The following is a 23,455-nucleotide window of genomic DNA, read 5'->3' as shown; positions in this document are numbered from 1 at the left end:
CAGGTCATTGGTTCCAACCACCCTACCACCTGCCCACTGGATTCCATCCCCACCCATCTCCTCCATGCCATCTCTCCAGCAGTTGTGCCTGGTCTGACCCACATGATCAACTCTTTGCTCACCACTGGGACATTTCCCACTGCGTTTAAAGAGGCCTGCGTCACACCGCTACTGAAGAAACCCACTCTCAACCTTACACTGCTAGAACACTACAGGCCGGTGTAGTGTGTGAAAATGCATATCTTCCGTCAAAATGTAGATGACCGATTTTAACCACTAATTCTTTTCTGTCTTCTTAAAGAATTTTTTTTTTACTTACCTCACTATTCTTAGCTTTGTATACTGTGCTAGGCTTTAATGGACTGGATTAAATTAACTTATGCATTTTGTTGCCTATATTGCTATAATTGCTTCCAATGTTTCCTCGTCTGTAAGTCGCTTTGGATAAAAACGTCTGCTAAATGACTAAATGTAAATTAAATGAAATGTGTAATGTCATGTGTAATGTGTAGTGTGTGGCCTTGAAATTTTAGCATGTCTACGTAATCATGAATAAATGCTTCTTGAGACACACAGTGTTGCTTCTTTGCATGCATCAAACGAATTGTTTCTGGCTATATGCATCCATGCATCAGTTTGAGAGGGGTGGAAATGGGACACTTGGGTGAAACAAAACTGCCCCAAAAGTACCCCCATCCACTTTAAATACTGTTTTTTCTAAGTCAATTTGGTACATTTCTCAGATCCGATTTGAAATTTTGAAAACTTCTTGTTCAATCCTTACATCCTTGTGTCACTTGTGCACATCAAACAAGCATTTTCTCATTTCTTTGAACAAGTTGCAAATGCTTTGGTACATCCATGCAAGTGAATATGACACAATTCTGTGCAGATTCCTACATTATCAATTGCTTATGTCATGTTGATCAAAATGATTTATAATGGGTCTCTGTTGAATAGTATAATCCCCCTTGATATTTAATCACTAGTTTTACAATATACAGTAAGTATACTTCAAGTAAACAGTGGCATTTTATTTTGCTCAATTTAGTGTTTTGCATTTCTATATTCTTTCCACATAGGATTGCAAGACAACTTCAATGTGTTGCAGACGGCCCCTTTTCACACCTAAACAGTCTTTTTGGCACTATCTACAGGGATCTCATCAGGATTCCCTCCCTCCTGCTTTTCCTCTGCTGTCTTGTCTGCACTCCCCCCCTCTGAGGAGCTCTCTCTTTTGAATACCAACAGTGCCACAGACACTCTGTGTTCCACGCTTACATCCTGCTTGGACAACCTATGCCCTCCTACATCTGGACCAGCCCGTGCATCCCTCTCTGCCCCCTGGTTATCGGATGTAACAAACGTGAGCCTCGCACCAGCCTCCAGTCAGCTGAGAGAAAATGGCCCAAGTCAAAAGACCATACTGACCTCTCTCTCTACCAGTCTCTTCTCTCTACTTTCTCCGTTGACGTCACCTCTGCAAAAACGGATTATAACCACTCGAAGATCAGCAACTCTTCTGACTCTCACACACTCTTAAAAACCTTCTCTGCTCTCCTTTGTCAGCCTGCTCCCACACCTTCATCGGAGTTAACGGCTAATGATTTTGCATCGTTCTTCGTAAAGAAAACTACCGCCATCAACAGCCAGATTTCTACACCACCATCACCCGCCTTTTCTCCTCTGTCTGAAAATGATGTTTCCAAGGTCATTGGTTCCAACCACCCTACCACTGGATTCCATCCCAACCCATCTCCTCCATGCCATCTCTCCAGCAGTTGTGCCTGGTCTGACCCACATCATCAACTCTTTGCTCACCACTGGGACATTTCCCACTGCGTTCAAAGAGGCCTGCATCACACCGCTACTGAAGAAACCCACTCTCAACCTTACACTGCTAGAACACTACAGGCCGGTGTAGTGTGTGAAAATGCATATCTTCCGTCAAAATGTAGATGACCGATTTTAACCTCTAATTATTTTCTGTCTTCTTAAAAAAATTTTTTTTTACTTACCTCACTATTCTTAGCTTTGTATACTGTGCTAGGCTTTAATGGACTGGATTTAATTAACTTATGCATTTTCTTGCCTATATTGCTATAATTGCTTCCAATGTTTCCTCGTCTGTATGTCGCTTTGGATAAAAACGTCTGCTAAATGACTAAATGTAAATGTAATGAAATGTGTAATGTCATGTGTAATGTGTAGTATGTGGCCTTGAAATTTTAGCATGTCTACGTAATCATGAATAAATGCTTCTTGAGACACACAGTGTTGCTTCTTTGCATGCATCAAACGAATTGTTTCTGGCTATATGCATCCATGCATCAGTTTGAGAGGGGTGGAAATGGGACACTTGGGCGAAACAAAACTGCCCCAAAAGTACCCCCACCCACTTTAAATACAGTTTTTTCTAAGTCAATTTGGTACATTTCTCAGATCCGATTTGAAATTATCAAAACTTCTTGTTCAATCCTTACATCCTTGTGTCACTTGTGCACATCAAACAAGCATTTTCTCATTTCTTTGAACAAGTTGCAAATGCTTTGGTACATCCATGCAAGTGAATATGACACAATTCTGTGCAGATTCCTACATTATCAATTGCTTATGTCATGTTGATCAAAATGCATTATAATGGGTCTCTGTTGAATAGTATAATCCCCCATGACATTTAAGCACTAGTTTTACAATATACAGTAAGTATACTTCAAGTAAACAGTGGCATTTTATTTTACTCAATTTAGTGTTTTGCATTTCTATATTCTTTCCACATAGGATTGCAAGACAACTTCAATGTGTTGCAGACGGCCCCTTTTCACACCTAAACAGTCTTTTGGCACTCTCTACAGGGATCTCATCAGGATTCCCTCCCTCCTGCTTTTCCTCTGCTGTCTTGTCTGCACTCCCCCCCTCTGAGGAGCTCTCTCTTTTGAATACCAACAGTGCCACAGACACTCTGTGTTCCACGCTTACATCCTGCTTGGACAACCTATGCCCTCCTACATCTGGACCAGCCCGTGCATCCCTGTCTGCCCCCTGGTTATCGGATGTACCACGTGAGCATCGCACCAGCCTCCAGTCAGCTGAGAGAAAATGGCCCAAGTCAAAAGACCATACTGACCTCTCTCTCTACCAGTCTCTTCTCTCTACTTTCTCCGTTGACGTCACCTCTGCAAAAACTGATTATAACCACTCGAAGATCAGCAACTCTCCTGACTCTCACACATTCTTAAAAACCTTCTCTGCTCTCCTCTGTCCGCCTGCTCCCACACCTTCATCGGAGTTAACGGCTAATGATTTTGCATCGTTCTTCGTAAAGAAAACTACCGCAATCAACAGCCAGATTTCTACACCACCATAACCCCATTTTTCTCCTTTGTCTGAAAATGATGTTTCCAAGGTCATTGGTTCCAACCACCCTACCACTGGATTCCATCCCCACCCATCTCCTCCATGCCATCTCTCCAGCAGTTGTGCCTGGTCTGACCCACATCATCAACTCTTTGCTCACCATTGGGACATTTCCCACTGCGTTCAAAGAGGACTGCATCACACCGCTACTGAAGAAACCCACTCTCAACCTTACACTGCTAGAACACTACAGGCCGGTGTAGTGTGTGAAAATGCATATCTTCCGTCAAAATGTAGATGACCGATTTTAACCACTAATTCTTTTCTGTCTTCTTAAAAAAAAAATTTTTTACTTACCTCACTATTCTTAGCTTTGTATACTGTGCTAGGCTTTAATGGACTGGATTTAATTAACTTATGCATTTTGTTGCCTATATTGCTATAATTGCTTCCAATGTTTCCTCGTCTGTAATTCGCTTTGGATAAAAATGTCTGCTAAATGACTAAATGTAAATTTAATGAAATGTGTAATATCATGTGTAATGTGTAGTGTGTGGCCTTGAAATTTTAGCATGTCTACGTAATCATGAATAAATGCTTCTTGAGACACACAGTGTTGCTTCTTTGCATGCATCAAACGAATTGTTTCTGGCTATATGCATCCATGCATCAGTTTGAGAGGGGTGGAAATGGGACACTTGGGTGAAACAAAACTGCCCCAAAAGTACCCCCACCCACTTTAAATACAGTTTTTTCTAAGTCAATTTGGTACATTTCTCAGATCCGATTTGAAATTATCAAAACTTCTTCTTCAATCCTTACATCCTTGTGTCACTTGTGCACATCAAACAAGCATTTTCTAATTTCTTTGAACAAGTTGCAAATGCTTTGGTACATCCATGCAAGTGAATATGACACAATTCTGTGCAGATTCCTACATTATCAATTGCTTATGTCATGTTGATCAAAATGCATTATAATGGGTCTCTGTTGAATATTATAATCCCCCATGACATTTAAGCACTAGTTTTACAATATACAGTAAGTATACTTCAAGTAAACAGTGGCATTTTATTTTACTCAATTTAGTGTTTTGCATTTCTATATTCTTTCCACATAGGATTGCAAGACAACTTCAATGTGTTGCAGACGGCCCCTTTTCACAGCTAAACAGTCTTTTGGCACTCTCTACAGGGATCTCATCAGGATTCCCTCCCTCCTGCTTTTCCTCTGCTGTCTTGTCTGCACTCCCCCCCCCCCCCCTCTGAGGAGCTCTCTCTTTTGAATACCAACAGTGCCACAGACACTCTGTGTTCCACGCTTACATCCTGCTTGGACAACCTATGCCCTCCTACATCTGGACCAGCCCGTGCATCCCTGTCTGCCCCCTGGTTATCGGATGTACCACGTGAGCATCGCACCAGCCTCCAGTCAGCTGAGAGAAAATGGCCCAAGTCAAAAGACCATACTGACCTCTCTCTCTACCAGTCTCTTCTCTCTACTTTCTCCGTTGACGTCACCTCTGCAAAAACTGATTATAACCACTCGAAGATCAGCAACTCTCCTGACTCTAACACACTTAAAAAACCTTCTCTGCTCTCTTCTGTCCGCCTGCTCCCACACCTTCATCGGAGTTAACGGCTAATGATTTTGCATCGTTCTTCGTAAAGAAATCTACCGCCATCAACAGCCAGATTTCTACACCACCATCACCCGCCTTTTCTCCTCTGTCTGAAAATGATGTTTCCAAGGTCATTGGTTCCAACTACCCTACCACCTGCCCACTGGATTCCATCCCCACCCATCTCCTCCATGCCATCTCTCCAGCAGTTGTGCCTGGTCTGACCCTCATCATCAACTCTTTGCTCACCACTGGGACATTTCCCACTGCGTTCAAAGAGGACTGCGTCACACCGCTACTGAAGAAACCCACTCTCAACCTTACACTGCTAGAACACTACAGGCCGGTGTAGTGTGTGAAAATGCATATCTTCCGTCAAAATGTAGATGACCGATTTTAACCTCTAATTGTTTTCTGTCTTCTTAAAAAAAAATTTTTTTTTAGTTACCTCACTATTCTTAGCTTTGTATACTGTGCTAGGCTTTAATGGACTGGATTTAATTAACTTATGCATTTTGTTGCCTATGTTGCTATAATTGCTTCCAATGTTTCCTCGTCTGTAAGTCGCTTTGGATAAAAACGTCTGCTAAATGACTAAATGTAAATTTAATGAAATGTGTAATGTCATGTGTAATGTGTAGTGTGTGGCCTTGAAATTTTAGCATGTCTACGTAATCATGAATAAATGCTTCTTGAGACACACAGTGTTGCTTCTTTGCATGCATCAAACTAATTGTTTCTGGCTATATGCATCCATGCATCAGTTTGAGAGGGGTGGAAATGGGACACTTGGGTGAAACAAAACTGCCCCAAAAGTACCCCCACCCACTTTAAATACAGTTTTTTCTAAGTCAATTTGGTACATTTCTCAGATCCGATTTGAAATTATCAAAACTTCTTGTTCAATCCTTACATCCTTGTGTCACTTGTGCACATCAAACAAGCATTTTCTCATTTCTTTGAACAAGTTGCAAATGCTTTGGTACATCCATGCAAGTGAATATGACACAATTCTGTGCAGATTCCTACATTATCAATTGCTTATGTCATGTTGATCAAAATGATTTATAATGGGTCTCTGTTGAATAGTATAATCCCCCTTGATATTTAATCACTAGTTTTACAATATACAGTAAGTATACTTCAAGTAAACAGTGGCATTTTATTTTACTCAATTTAGTGTTTTGCATTTCTATATTCTTTCCACATAGGATTGCAAGACAACTTCAATGTGTTGCAGACGGCCCCTTTTCACACCTAAACAGTCTTTTTGGCACTATCTACAGGGATCTCATCAGGATTCCCTCCCTCCTGCTTTTCCTCTGCTGTCTTGTCTGCACTCCCCCCCTCTGAGGAGCTCTCTCTTTTGAATACCAACAGTGCCACAGACACTCTGTGTTCCACGCTTACATCCTGCTTGGACAACCTATGCCCTCCTACATCTGGACCAGCCCGTGCATCCCTGTCTGCCCCCTGGTTATCGGATGTACCACGTGAGCATCGCACCAGCCTCCAGTCAGCTGAGAGAAAATGGCCCAAGTCAAAAGACCATACTGACCTCTCTCTCTACCAGTCTCTTCTCTCTACTTTCTCCGTTGACGTCACCTCTGCAAAAACTGATTATAACCACTCGAAGATCAGCAACTCTCCTGACTCTCACAAACTCTTAAAAACCTTCTCTGCTCTCCTCTGTCCGCCTGCTCCCACACCTTCATCGGAGTTAACGGCTAATGATTTTGCATCGTTCTTCGTAAAGAAAACTACCGCCATCAACAGCCAGATTTCTACACCACCATCACCCGCCTTTCTCCTCTGTCTGAAAATGATGTTTCCAGGTCATTGGTTCCAACCACCCTACCACCTGCCCACTGGATTCCATCCCCACCCATCTCCTCCATGCCATCTCTCCAGCAGTTGTGCCTGGTCTGACCCACATGATCAACTCTTTGCTCACCACTGGGACATTTCCCACTGCGTTTAAAGAGGCCTGCGTCACACCGCTACTGAAGAAACCCACTCTCAACCTTACACTGCTAGAACACTACAGGCCGGTGTAGTGTGTGAAAATGCATATCTTCCGTCAAAATGTAGATGACCGATTTTAACCACTAATTCTTTTCTGTCTTCTTAAAGAATTTTTTTTTTACTTACCTCACTATTCTTAGCTTTGTATACTGTGCTAGGCTTTAATGGACTGGATTTAATTAACTTATGCATTTTGTTGCCTATATTGCTATAATTGCTTCCAATGTTTCCTCGTCTGTAAGTCGCTCTGGACAAAAACGTCTGCTAAATGACTAAATGTAAATTAAATGAAATGTGTAATGTCATGTGTAATGTGTAGTGTGTGGCCTTGAAATTTTAGCATGTCTACCTAATCATGAATAAATGCTTCTTGAGACACACAGTGTTGCTTCTTTGCATGCATCAAACGAATTGTTTCTGGCTATATGCATCCATGCATCAGTTTGAGAGGGGTGGAAATGGTACACTTGGGTGAAACAAAACTGCCCCAAAAGTACCCCCACCCACTTTAAATACAGTTTTTTCTAAGTCAATTTGGTACATTTCTCAGATCCGATTTGAAATTATCAAAACTTCTTGTTCAAGCCTTACATCCTTGTGTCACTTGTGCACATCAAACAAGCATTTTCTCATGTCTTTGAACAAGTTGCAAATGCTTTGGTACATCCATGCAAGTGAATATGACACAATTCTGTGCAGATTCCTACATTATCAATTACTTATGTCATGTTGATCAAAATGCATTATAATGGGTCTCTGTTGAATAGTATAATCCCCCATGACATTTAAGCACTAGTTTTACAATATATAGTAAGTATACTTCAAGTAAACAGTGGCATTTTATTTTACTCAATTTAGTGTTTTGCATTTCTATATTCTTTCCACATAGGATTGCAAGACAACTTTAATGTGTTGCAGACGGCCCCTTTTCACACCTAAACAGTCTTTTGGCACTCTCTACAGGGATCTCATCAGGATTCCCTCCCTCCTGCTTTTCCTCTGCTGTCTTGTCTGCACTCCCCCCCTCTGAGGAGCTCTCTCTTTTGAATACCAACAGTGCCACAGACACTGTGTTCCACGCTTACATCCTGCTTGGACAACCTATGCCCTCCTACATCTGGACCAGCCCGTGCATCCCTGTCTGCCCCCTGGTTATCGGATGTACCACGTGAGCATCGCACCAGCCTCCAGTCAGCTGAGAGAAAATGGCCCAAGTCAAAAGACCATACTGACCTCTCTCTCTACCAGTCTCTACTTTCTCCGTTGACGTCACCTCTGCAAAAACTGATTATAACCACTCGAAGATCAGCAACTCTCCTGACTCTCACACACTCTTAAAAACCTTCTCTGCTCTCCTCTGTCCGCCTGCTCCCACACCTTCATCGGAGTTAACGGCTAATGATTTTGCATCGTTCTTCGTAAAGAAAACTACCGCCATCAACAGCCAGATTTCTACACCACCATCACCCGCCTTTTCTCCTCTGTCTGAAAATGATGTTTCCAAGGTCATTGGTTCCAACCACCCTACCACCTGCCCACTGGATTCCATCCCCACCCATCTCCTCCATGCCATCTCTCCAGCAGTTGTGCCTGGTCTGACCCACATCATCAACTCTTTGCTCACCACTGGGACATTTCCCACTGCGTTCAAAGAGGCCTGCGTCACACCGCTACTGAAGAAACCTACTCTCAACCTTACACTGCTAGAACACTACAGGCCGGTGTAGTGTGTGAAAATGCATATCTTCCGTCAAAATGTAGATGACCGATTTTAACCTCTAATTCTTTTCTGTCTTCTTAAAAAATTATTTTACTTACCTCACTATTCTTAGCTTTGTATACTGTGCTAGGCTTTAATGGACTGGATTTAATTAACTTATGCATTTTGTTGCCTATATTGCTATAATTGCTTCCAATGTTTCCTCGTCTGTAAGTCGCTTTGGATAAAAACGTCTGCTAAATGACTAAATGTAAATTTAATGAAATGTGTAATGTCATGTGTAATGTGTAGTGTGTGGCCTTGAAATTTTAGCATGTCTACGTAATCATGAATGAATGCTTCTTGAGACACACAGTGTTGCTTCTTTGCATGCATCAAACTAATTGTTTCTGGCTATATGCATCCATGCATCAGTTTGAGGGGGGTGGAAATGGGACACTTGGGTGAAACAAAACTGCCCCAAAAGTACCCCCACCCACTTTAAATACAGTTTTTTCTAAGTCAATTTGGTACATTTCTCAGATCCGATTTGAAATTATCAAAACTTCTTGTTCAAGCCTTACATCCTTGTGTCACTTGTGCACATCAAACAAGCATTTTCTCATTTCTTTGAACAAGTTGCAAATGCTTTGGTTCATCCATGCAAGTTAATATGACACAATTCTGTGCAGCTTCCTACATTATCAATTGCTTATGTCATGTTGATCAAAATGCATTATAATGGGTCTCTGTTGAATAGTATAATCCCCCATGACATTTAAGCACTAGTTTTACAATATACAGTAAGTATACTTCAAGTAAACAGTGGCATTTTATTTTACTCAATTTAGTGTTTTGCATTTCTATATTCTTTCCACATAGGATTGCAAGACAACTTCAATGTGTTGCAGACGGCCCCTTTTCACACCTAAACAGTCTTTTGGCACTCTCTGCAGGGATCTCATCAGGATTCCCTCCCTCCTGCTTTTCCTCTGCTGTCTTGTCTGCACTTCCCCCCACTCTGAGGAGCTCTCTCTTTTGAATACCAACAGTGCCACAGACACTCTGTGTTCCACGCTTACATCCTGCTTGGACAACCTATGCCCTCCTACATCTGGACCAGCCCGTGCATCCCTCTCTGCCCCCTGGTTATCGGATGTAACAAACGTGAGCCTCGCACCAGCCTCCAGTCAGCTGAGAGAAAATGGCCCTAGTCAAAAGACCATACTGACCTCTCTCTCTACCAGTCTCTTCTCTCTACTTTCTCCGTTGACGTCACCTCTGCAAAAACGGATTATAACCACTCGAAGATCAGCAACTCTTCTGACTCTCACACACTCTTAAAAACCTTCTCTGCTCTCCTTTGTCCGCCTGCTCCCACACCTTCATCGGAGTTAACGGCTAATGATTTTGCATCGTTCTTCGTAAAGAAAACTACCGCCATAAACAGCCAGATTTCTACACCACCATCACCCGCCTTTTCTCCTCTGTCTGAAAATGATGTTTCCAAGGTCATTGGTTCCAACCACCCTACCACCTGCCCACTGGATTCCATCCCCACCCATCTCCTCCATGCCATCTCTCCAGCAGTTGTGCCTGGTCTGACCCATATCATCAACTCTTTGCTCACCACTGGGACATTTCCCACTGCGTTCAAAGAGGCCTGCATCACACCGCTACTGAAGAAACCCACTCTCAACCTTACACTGCTAGAACACTACAGGCCGGTGTAGTGTGTGAAAATGCATATCTTCCGTCAAAATGTAGATGACCGATTTTAACCTCTAATTCTTTTCTGTATTCTTAAAAAAAATTTGTTTTACTTACCTCACTATTCTTAGCTTTGTATACTGTGCTAGGCTTTAATGGACTGGATTTAATTAACTTATGCATTTTGATGCCTATATTGCTATAATTGCTTCCAATGTTTCCTCGTCTGTAAGTCGCTTTGGATAAAAACGTCTGATAAATGACTAAATGTAAATTTAATGAAATGTGTAATGTCATGTGTAATGTGTAGTGTGTGGCCTTGAAATTTTAGCATGTCTACGTAATCATGAATAAATGCTTCTTGAGACACACAGTGTTGCTTCTTTGCATGCATCAAACGAATTGTTTCTGGCTATATGCATCCATACATCAGTTTGAGAGGGGTGGAAATGGGACACTTGGGTGAAACAAAACTGCCCCAAAAGTACCCCCACCCACTTTAAATACAGTTTTTTCTAAGTCAATTTGGTACATTTCTCAGATCCGATTTGAAATTATCAAAACTTCTTGTTCAATCCTTACATCCTTGTGTCACTTGTGCACATCAAACAAGCATTTTCTAATTTCTTTGAACAAGTTGCAAATGCTTTGGTACATCCATGCAAGTGAATATGACACAATTCTGTGCAGATTCCTACATTATCAATTACTTATGTCATGTTGATCAAAATGCATTATAATGGGTCTCTGTTGAATAGTATAATCCCCCATGACATTTAAGCACTAGTTTTACAATATACAGTAAGTATACTTCAAGTAAACAGTGGCATTTTATTTTACTCAATTTAGTGTTTTGCATTTCTATATTCTTTCCACATAGGATTGCAAGACAACTTCAATGTGTTGCAGACGGCCCCTTTTCACACCTAAACAGTCTTTTGGCACTCTCTACAGGGATCTCATCAGGATTCCCTCCCTCCTGCTTTTCCTCTGCTGTCTTGTCTGAACTCCCCCCCTCTGAGGAGCTCTCTCTTTTGAATACCAACAGTGCCACAGACTCTCTGTGTTCCACGCTTACATCCTGCTTGGACAACCTATGCCCTCCTACATCTGGACCAGCCCGTGCATCCCTGTCTGCCCCCTGGTTATCGGATGTGCCACCTGAGCATCGCACCAGCCTCCAGTCAGCTGAGAGAAAATGGCCCAAGTCAAAAGACCATACTGACCTCTCTCTCTACCAGTCTCTTCTCTCTACTTTCTCTGTTGACGTCACCTCTGCAAAAACTGATTATAACCACTCGAAGATCAGCAACTCTCCTGACTCTCACACACTCTTAAAAACCTTCTCTGCTCTCCTCTGTCCGCCTGCTCCCACACATTCATCGGAGTTAACGGCTAATGATTTTGCATCGTTCTTCGTAAAGAAAACTACCGCCATCAACAGCCAGATTTCTACACCACCATCACCCGCCTTTTCTCCTCTGTCTGAAAATGATGTTTCCAAGGTCATTGGTTCCAACCACCCTACCACCTGCCCACTGGATTCCATCCCCACCCATCTCCTCCATGCCATCTCTCCAGCAGTTGTGCCTGGTCTGACCCACATCATCAACTCTTCGCTCACCACTGGGACATTTCCCACTGCGTTCAAAGAGGACTGAGTCACACCGCTACTGAAGAAACCCACTCTCAACCTTACACTGCTAGAACACTACAGGCCGGTGTAGTGTGTGAAAATGCATATCTTCCGTCAAAATGTAGATGACCGATTTTAACCTCTAATTCTTTTCTTTATTCTTAAAAAAAAATTTTTTTACTTACCTCACTATTCTTAGCTTTGTATACTGTGCTAGGCTTTAATGGACTGGATTTAATTAACTTATGCATTTTTTTGCCTATATTGCTATAATTGCTTCCAATGTTTCCTCGTCTGTAAGTCGCTTTGGATAAAAACGTCTGCTAAATGACTAAATGTAAATTTAATGAAATGTGTAATGTCATGTGTAATGTGTAGTGTGTGGCCTTGAAATTTTAGCATGTCTACGTAATCATGAATAAATGCTTCTTGAGACACACAGTGTTGCTTCTTTGCATGCATCAAACGAATTGTTTCTGGCTATATGCATCCATGCATCAGTTTGAGAGGGGTGGAAATGGGACACTTGGGTGAAACAAAACTGCCCCAAAAGTACCCCCACCCACTTTAAATAATTTTTTTTCTAAGTCAATTTGGTACATTTCTCAGATCCGATTTGAAATTATCAAAACTTCTTGTTCAATCCTTACATCCTTGTGTCACTTGTGCACATCAAACAAGCATTTTCTCATTTCTTTGAACAAGTTGCAAATGCTTTGGTACATCCATGCAAGTGAATATGACACAATTCTGTGCAGCTTCCTACATTATCAATTGCTTATGTCATGTTGATCAAAATGCATTATAATGGGTCTCTGTTGAATAGTATAATCCCCCATGACATTTAAGCACTAGTTTTACAATATACAGTAAGTATACTTCAAGTAAACAGTGGCATTTTATTTTACTCAATTTAGTGTTTTGCATTTCTATATTCTTTCCACATAGGATTGCAAGACAACTTCAATGTGTTGCAGACGGCCCCTTTTCACACCTAAACAGTCTTTTGGCACTCTCTGCAGGGATTTCATCAGGATTCCCTCCCTCCTGCTTTTCCTCTGCTGTCTTGTCTGCACTCCCCCCCCTCTAAGGAGCTCTCTCTTTTGAATACCAACAGTGCCACAGACACTCTGTTTTCCACGCTTACATCCTGCTTGGACAACCTATGCCCTCCTACATCTGGACCAGCCCGTGCATCCCTGTCTGCCCCCTGGTTATCGGATGTACCACGTGAGCATCGCACCAGCCTCCAGTCAGCTGAGAGAAAATGGCCCAAGTCAAAAGACCATACTGACCTCTCTCTCTAACAGTCTCTTCTCTCTACTTTCTCCGTTGACGTCACCTCTGCAAAAACTGATTATAACCACTCGAAGATCAGCAACTCTCCTGACTCTCACACACTCTTAAAAACCTTCTCTGCTCTCCTCTGTCCGCCTGCTCCCACACCTTCATCGGAGTTAACGGCTAATGATTTTGCATCGTTCTTCGTAAAGAAAACTACCGCCATCAACAGCCAGATTTCTACACCACCATAACCCCATTTTTCTCCTCTGTCTGAAAATGATGTTTCCAAGGTCATTGGTTCCAACCACCCTACCACTGGATTCCATCCCCACCCATCTCCTCCATGCCATCTCTCCAGCAGTTGTGCCTGGTCTGACCCACATCATCAACTCTTTGCTCACCACTGGGACATTTCCCACTGCGTTCAAAGAGGCCTGCATCACACCGCTACTGAAGAAACCCACTCTCAACCTTACACTGCTAGAACACTACAGGCCGGTGTAGTGTGTGAAAATGCATATCTTCCGTCAAAATGTAGATGACCGATTTTAACCACTAATTCTTTTCTGTCTTCTTAAAAAAAAAATTTTTTACTTACCTCACTATTCTTAGCTTTGTATACTGTGCTAGGCTTTAATGGACTGGATTTAATTAACTTATGCATTTTGTTGCCTATATTGCTATAATTGCTTCCAATGTTTCCTCGTCTGTAAGTCGCTTTGGATAAAAACGTCTGCTAAATGACTAAATGTAAATTTAATGAAATGTGTAATGTCATGTGTAATGTGTAGTGTGTGGCCTTGAAATTTTAGCATGTCTACGTAATCATGAATAAATGCTTCTTGAGACACACAGTGTTGCTTCTTTGCATGCATCAAACTAATTGTTTCTGGCTATATGCATCCATGCATCAGTTTGAGAGGGGTGGAAATGGGACACTTGGGTGAAACAAAACTGCCCCAAAAGTACCCCCACCCACTTTAAATACAGTTTTTTCTAAGTCAATTTGGTACATTTCTCAGATCCGAAATTATCAAAACTTCTTGTTCAATCCTTACATCCTTGTGTCACTTGTGCACATCAAACAAGCATTTTCTCATTTCTTTGAACAAGTTGCAAATGCTTTGGTACATCCATGCAAGTGAATATGACACAATTCTGTGCAGATTCCTACATTATCAATTGCTTATGTCATGTTGATCAAAATGCATTATAATGGGTCTCTGTTGAATAGTATAATCCCCCATGACATTTAGAAGAGACTCTCTACCAGTCTCTACTCTCTACTTTCTCCGTTGACGTCACCTCTGCAAAAACTGATTATAACCACTCGAAGATCAGCAACTCTCCTGACTCTCACACACTCTTAAAAACCTTCTCTGCTCTCCTTTGTCCGCCTGCTCCCACACCTTCATCGGAGTTAACGGCTAATGATTTTGCATCGTTCTTCGTAAAGAAAACTACCGCCATCAACAGCCAGATTTCTACACCACCATCACCCGCCTTTTCTCCTCTGTCTGAAAATGATGTTTCCAAGGTCATTGGTTCCAACCACCCTACCACCTGCCCACTGGATTCCATCCCCACCCATCTCCTCCATGCCATCTCTCCAGCAGTTGTGCCTGGTCTGACCCACATCATCAACTCTTTGCTCACCACTGGGACATTTCCCACTGCGTTCAAAGAGGCCTGCATCACACCGCTACTGAAGAAACCCACTCTCAACCTTACACTGCTAGAACACTACAGGCCGGTGTAGTGTGTGAAAATGCATATCTTCTGTCAAAATGTAGATGACCGATTTTAACCTCTAATTCTTTTCTGTATTCTTAAAAAAAATGTGTTTTACTTACCTCACTATTCTTAGCTTTGTATACTGTGCTAGGCTTTAATGGACTGGATTTAATTAACTTATGCATTTTGTTGCCTATATTGCTATAATTGCTTCCAATGTTTCCTCGTCTGTAAGTCGCTTTGGATGAAAACGTCTGCTAAATGACTAAATGTAAATTTATTGAAATGTGTAATGTCATGTGTAATGTGTAGTGTGTGGCCTTGAAATTTTAGCATGTCTACGTAATCATGAATAAATGCTTCTTGAGACACACAGTGTTGCTTCTTTGCATGCATCAAACGAATTTTTCTGGCTATATGCATCCATGCATCAGTTTGAGAGGGGTGGAAATGGGACACTTGGGTGAAACAAAACTGCCCCAAAAGTACCCCCACCCACTTTAAATACATTTTTTTCTAAGTCAATTTGGTACATTTCTCAGATCCGATTTGAAATTATCAAAACTTCTTGTTCAATCCTTACATCCTTGTGTCACTTTTGCACATCAAACAAGCATTTTCTCATTTCTTTGAACAAGTTGCAAATGCTTTGGTACATCCATGCAAGTCAATATGACACAATTCTGTGCAGATTCCTACATTAACTATTGCTTATGTCATGTTGATCAAAATGCATTATAATGGGTCTCTGTTGAATAGTATAATCCCCCATGACATTTAAGCACTAGTTTTACAATATACAGTAAGTATACTTCAAGTAAACAGTGGCATTTTATTTTACTCAATTTAGTGTTTTGCATTTCTATATTCTTTCCACATAGGATTGCAAGACAACTTCAATGTGTTGCAGACGGCCCCTTTTCACACCTAAACAGTCTTTTGGCACTCTCTACAGGGATCTCATCAGGATTCCCTCCCTCCTGCTTTTCCTCTGCTGTCTTGTCTGCACTCCCCCCCTCTGAGGAGCTCTCTCTTTTGAATACCAACAGTGCCACAGACACTCTGTGTTCCACGCTTACATCCTGCTTGGACAACTTATGCCCTCCTACATCTGGACCAGCCCGTGCATCCCTGTCTGCCCCCTGGTTATCGGATGTACCACGTGAGCATCGCACCAGCCTCCAGTCAGCTGAGAGAAAATGGCCCAAGTCAAAAGACCATACTGACCTCTCTCTCTACCAGTCTCTTCTCTCTACTTTCTCCGTTGACGTCACCTCTGCAAAAACTGATTATAACCACTCGAAGATCAGCAACTCTCCTGACTCTAACACACTCTTAAAAACCTCCTCTGCTCTCCTCTGTCCGCCTGCTCCCACACCTTCATCGGAGTTAACGGCTAATGATTTTGCATCGTTCTTCGTAAAGAAAACTACCGCAATCAACAGCCAGATTTCTACACCACCATAACCCCATTTTTCTCCTTTGTCTGAAAATGATGTTTCCAGGTCATTGGTTCCAACCACCCTACCAATGGATTCCATCCCCACCCATCTCCTCCATGCCATCTCTCCAGCAGTTGTGCCTGGTCTGACCCACATCATCAACTCTTTGCTCACCACTGGGACATTTCCCACTGCGTTCAAAGAGGACTGCGTCACACCGCTACTGAAGAAACCCACTCTCAACCTTACACTGCTAGAACACTACAGGCCGGTGTAGTGTGTGAAAATGCATATCTTCCGTCAAAATGTAGATGACCGATTTTAACCTCTAATTCTTTTCTGTCTTCTTAAAAAAATTTTTTTTTTAGTTACCTCACTATTCTTAGCTTTGTATACTGTGCTAGGCTTTAATGGACTGGATTTAATTAACTTATGCATTTTGTTGCCTATATTGCTATAATTGCTTCCAATGTTTCCTCGTCTGTAAGTCGCTTTGGATGAAAACGTCTGCTAAATGACTAAATGTAAATTTATTGAAATATGTAATGTCATGTGTAATGTGTAGTGTGTGGCCTTGAAATTTTAGCATGTCTACGTAATCATGAATAAATGCTTCTTGAGACACAGTGTTGCTTCTTTGCATGCATCAAACGAATTGTTTCTGGCTATATGCATCCATGCATCAGTTTGAGAGGGGTGGAAATGGGACACTTGGGTGAAACAAAACTGCGCCAAAAGTACCCCCACCCACTTTAAATACAGTTTTTTCTAATTCAATTTGGTACATTTCTCAGATCCGATTTGAAATTATCAAAACTTCTTGTTCAATCCTTACATCCTTGTGTCACTTGTGCACATCAAACAAGCATTTTCTCATTTCTTTGAACAAGTTGCAAATGCTTTGGTACATCCATGCAAGTGAATATGACACAATTCTGTGCAGATTCCTACATTATCAATTGCTTATGTCATGTTGATCAAAATGCATTATAATGGGTCTCTGTTGAATAGTATAATCCCCCATGACATTTAAGCACTAGTTTTACAATATACAGTAAGTATACTTCAAGTAAACAGTGGCATTTTATTTTACTCAATTTAGTGTTTTGCATTTCTATATTCTTTCCACATAGGATTGCAAGACAACTTCAATGTGTTGCAGACGGCCCCTTTTCACACCTAAACAGTCTTTTGGCACTCTCTACAGGGATCTCATCAGGATTCCCTCCCTCCTGCTTTTCCTCTGCTGTCTTGTCTGCACTCCCCCCCTCTGAGGAGCTCTCTCTTTTGAATACCAACAGTGCCACAGACACTCTGTGTTCCACGCTTACATCCTGCTTGGACAACCTATGCCCTCCTACATCTGGACCAGCCCGTGCATCCCTGTCTGCCCCCTGGTTATCGGATGTACCACGTGAGCATCGCACCAGCCTCCAGTCAGCTGAGAGAAAATGGCCCAAGTCAAAAGACCATACTGACCTCTCTCTCTACCAGTCTCTTCTCTCTACTTTCTCTGTTGACGTGACCTCTGCAAAAACTGATTATAACCTCTCGAAGATCAGCAACTCTCCTGACTCTCACACACTCTTAAAAACCTTCTCTGCTCTCCTCTGTCCCCCTGCTCCCACACCTTCATCAGAGTTAATGGCTAATGATTTTGCATCGTTCTTCGTAAAGAAAACTACCGCCATCAACAAACAGATTTCTACACCACCATCACCCGCCTTTTCTCCTCTGTCTGAAAATGATGTTTCCAAGGTCATTGGTTCCAACCACCCTACCACCTGCCCACTGGATTCCATCCCCACCCATCTCCTCCATGCCATCTCTCCAGCAGTTGTGCCTGGTCTGACCCACATCATCAACTCTTTGCTCACCACTGGGACATTTCCCACTGCGTTCAAAGAGGACTGCGTCACACCGCTACTGAAGAAACCCACTCTCAACCTTACACTGCTAGAACACTACAGGCCGGTGTAGTGTGTGAAAATGCATATCTTCCGTCAAAATGTAGATGACCGATTTTAACCTCTAATTCTTTTCTGTCTTCTTAAAAAAATTTTTTTTTTAGTTACCTCACTATTCTTAGCTTTCTATACTGTGCTAGGCTTTAATGGACTGGATTTGATTAACTTATTCATTTTGTTGCCTATAGTGCTATAATTGCTTCCAATGTTTCCTCGTCTGTAAGTCGCTTTGGATAAAAACGTCTGCTAAATGACTAAATGTAAATATAATGAAATATGTAATGTCATGTGTAATGTGTAGTGTGTGGCCTTGAAATTTTAGCATGTCTACGTAATCATGAATAAATGCTTCTTGAGACACACAGTGTTGCTTCTTTGCATGCATCAAACGAATTGTTTCTGGCTATATGCATCCATGCATCAGTTTGAGAGGGGTGGAAATGGGACACTTGGGTGAAACAAAACTGCCCCAAAAGTACCCCCACCCACTTTAAATACAGTTTTTTCTAAGTCAATTTGGTACATTTCTCAGATCCGATTTGAAATTATCAAAACTTATTGTTCAATTCTTACATCCTTGTGTCACTTGTGCACATCAAACAAGCATTTTCATATTTCTTTGAACAAGTTGCAAATGCTTTGGTACATCCATGCAAGTGAATATGACACAATTCTGTGCAGATTCCTACATTATCAATTGCTTATGTCATGTTGATCAAAATGCATTATAATGGGTCTCTGTTGAATGGTATAATCCCCCATGACATTTAAGCACTAGTTTTACAATATACAGTAAGTATACTTCAAGTAAACAGTGGCATTTTATTTTACTCAATTTAGTGTTTTGCATTTCTATATTCTTTCCACATAGGATTGCAAGACAACTTCAATGTGTTGCAGACGGCCCCTTTTCACACCTAAACAGTCTTTTGGCACTCTCTACAGGGATCTCATCAGGATTCCCTCCCTCCTGCTTTTCCTCTGCTGTCTTGTCTGCACTCCCCTCCTCTGAGGAGCTCTCTCTTTTGAATACCAACAGTGCCACAGACACTGTGTTCCACGCTTACATCCTGCTTGGACAACCTATGCCCTCCTACATCTGGACCAGCCCGTGCATCCCTGTCTGCCCCCTGGTTATCGGATGTACCACGTGAGCATCGCACCAGCCTCCAGTCAGCTGAGAGAAAATGGCCCAAGTCAAAAGACCATACTGACCTCTCTCTCTACCAGTCTCTTCTCTCTACTTTCTCCGTTGACGTCACCTCTGCAAAAACTGATTATAACCACTCGAAGATCAGCAACTCTCCTGACTCTCACACACTCTTAAAATCCTTCTCTGCTCTCCTCTGTCCGCCTGCTCCCACACCTTCATCGGAGTTAACGGCTAATGATTTTGCATCGTTCTTCGTAAAGAAAACTACCGCAATCAACAGCCAGATTTCTACACCACCATAACCCCATTTTTCTCCTCTGTCTGAAAATGATGTTTCCAAGGTCATTGGTTCCAACCACCCTACCACTGGATTCCATCCCCACCCATCTCCTCCATGCCATCTCTCCAGCAGTTGTGCCTGGTCTGACCCACATCATCAACTCTTTGCTCACCACTGGGACATTTCCCACTGCGTTCAAAGAGGACTGCATCACACCGCTACTGAAGAAACCCACTCTCAACCTTACACTGCTAGAACACTACAGGCCGGTGTAGTGTGTGAAAATGCATATCTTCCGTCAAAATGTAGATGACCGATTTTAACCACTAATTCTTTTCTGTCTTCTTAAAAAAAATGTTTTACTTACCTCACTATTCTTATCTTTGTATACTGTGCTAGGCTTTAATGGACTGGATTTAATTAACTTATGCATTTTGTTGCCTATATTGCTATAATTGCTTCCAATGTTTCCTCGTCTGTAAGTCGCTTTGGATAAAAACGTCTGCTAAATGACTAAATGTAAATTTAATTTAAATGTGTAATGTCATGTGTAATGTGTAGTGTGTGGCCTTGAAATTTTAGCATGTCTACGTAATCATGAATAAATTCTTCTTCAGACACACAGTGTTGCTTCTTTGCATGCATCAAACGAATTGTTTCTGGCTATATACATCCATGCATCAGTTTGAGAGGGGTGGAAATGGGACACTTGGGTGAAACAAAACTGCCCCAAAAGTACCCCCATCCACTTTAAATACAGTTTTTTCTAAGTCAATTTGGTACATTTCTCAGATCCGATTTGAAATTATCAAAACTTCTTGTTCAATCCTTACATCCTTGTGTCACTTGTGCACATCAAACAAGCATTTTCTCATTTCTTTGAACAAGTTTCAAATGCTTTGGTACATCCATGCAAGTGAATATGACACAATTCTGTGCAGATTCCTACATTATCAATTGCTTATGTCATGTTGATCAAAATGAATTATAATGGGTCTCCGTTGAATAGTATAATCCCCCATGACATTTAAGCACTAGTTTTACAATATACAGTAAGTATACTTCAAGTAAACAGTGGCATTTTATTTTACTCAATTTAGTGTTTTGCATTTCTATATTCTTTCCACATAGGATTGCAAGACAACTTCAATGTGTTGCAGACGGCCCCTTTTCACACCTAAACAGTCTTTTGGCACTCTCTACAGGGATCTCATCAGGATTCCCTCCCTCCTGCTTTTCCTCTGCTGTCTTGTCTGCACTCCCCCCCTCTGAGGAGCTCTCTCTTTTGAATACCAACAGTGCCACAGACACTCTGTTTTCCACGCTTACATCCTGCTTGGACAACCTATGCCCTCCTACATCTGGACCAGCCCGTGCATCCCTGTCTGCCCCCTGGTTATCGGATGTACCACGTGAGCATCGCACCAGCCTCCAGTCAGCTGAGAGAAAATGGCCCAAGTCAAAAGACCATACTGACCTCTCTCTCTACCAGTCTCTTCTCTCTACTTTCTCCGTTGACGTCACCTCTGCAAAAACTGATTATAACCACTCGAAGATCAGCAACTCTCCTGACTCTCACACACTCTTAAAAACCTTCTCTAATCTCCTCTGTCCGCCTGCTCCCACACCTTCATCGGAGTTAACGGCTAATGATTTTGCATCGTTCTTCGTAAAGAAAACTAACGCCATCAACAGCCAGATTTCTACACCACCATCACCCGCCTTTCTACTCTGTCTGAAAATGATGTTTCCAGGTCATTGGTTCCAACCACCCTACCACCTGCCCACTGGATTCCATCCCCACCCATCTCCTCCATGCCATCTCTCCAGCAGTTGTGCCTGGTCTGACCCACATCATCAACTCTTTGCTCACCACTGGGACATTTTCCACTGCGTTCAAAGAGGCCTGCGTCACACCGCTACTGAAGAAACCCACTCTCAACCTTACACTGCTAGAACACTACAGGCCGGTGTAGTGTGTGAAAATGCATATCTTCCGTCAAAATGTAGATGACCGATTTTAACCTGTAATTGTTTTCTGTCTTCTTAAAAAAAATTTTTTTACTTACCTCACTATTCTCAGCTTTGTATACTGTGCTAGGCTTTAATGGACTGGATTTAATTAACTTATGCATTTTGTTGCCTATATTTGCTATAATTGCTTCCAATGTTTCCTCGTCTGTAAGTCGCTTTGGATAAAAACGTCTGCTAAATGACTAAATGTAAATTTAATGAAATGTGTAATGTCATGTGTAATGTGTAGTGTGTGGCCTTGAAATTTTAGCATGTCTACGTAATCATGAATAAATGCTTCTTGAGACACACAGTGTTGCTTCTTTGCATACATCAAACGAATTGTTTCTGGCTATATGGATCCATGCATCAGTTTGAGAGGGGTGGAAATGGGACACTTGGGTGAAACAAAACTGCCCCAAAAGTACCCCCACCCACTTTAAATACAGTTTTTTCTAAGTCAATTTGGTACATTTCTCAGATCCGATTTGAAATTATCAAAACTTCTTGTTCAATCCTTACATCCTTGTGTCACTTGTGCACATCAAACAAGCATTTTCTCATTTCTTTGAACAAGTTGCAAATGCTTTGTACATCCATGCAAGTGAATATGACACAATTCTGTGCAGCTTCCTACATTATCAATTGCTTATGTCATGTTGATCAAAATGCATTATAATGGGTCTCTGTTGAATAGTATAATCGCCCCATGACATTTAAGCACTAGTTTTACAATATACAGTAAGTATACTTCAAGTAAACAGTGGCATTTTATTTTACTCAATTTAGTGTTTTGCATTTCTATATTCTTTCCACATAGGATTGCAAGACAACTTCAATGTGTTGCAGACGGCCCCTTTTCACACCTAAACAGTCTTTTGGCACTCTCTACAGGGATCTCATCAGGATTCCCTCCCTCCTGCTTTTCCTCTGCTGTCTTGTCTGCACTCCCCCCCCCTCTGAGGAGCTCTCTCTTTTGAATACCAACAGTGCCACAGACACTCTGTGTTCCACGCTTACATCCTGCTTGGACAACCTATGCCCTCCTACATCTGGACCAGCCCGTGCATCCCTGTCTGCCCCCTGGTTATCGGATGTACCACGTGAGCATCGCACCAGCCTCCAGTCAGCTGAGAGAAAATGGCCCAAGTCAAAAGACCATACTGACCTCTCTCTCTACCAGTCTCTTCTCTCTACTTTCTCCGTTGACGTCACCTCTGCAAAAACTGATTATAACCACTCGAAGATCAGCAACTCTCCTGACTCTCACACACTCTTAAAAACCTTCTCTAATCTCCTCTGTCCGCCTGCTCCCACACCTTCATCGGAGTTAACGGCTAATGATTTTGCATCGTTCTTCGTAAAGAAAACTAACGCCATCAACAGCCAGATTTCTACACCACCATCACCCGCCTTTCTCCTCTGTCTGAAAATGATGTTTCCAGGTATTTGGTTCCAACCACCCTACCACCTGCCCACTGGATTCCATCCCCACCCATCTCCTCCATGCCATCTCTCCAGCAGTTGTGCCTGG

This window comes from Barbatula barbatula (assembly GCF_947034865.1).
Source record: "Barbatula barbatula genome assembly, chromosome: 2".
NCBI lineage: Eukaryota > Metazoa > Chordata > Actinopteri > Cypriniformes > Nemacheilidae > Barbatula > Barbatula barbatula.
The sequence above is the reverse complement of the archived record's forward strand: the minus strand, read 5'-3'. Positions refer to the sequence as shown.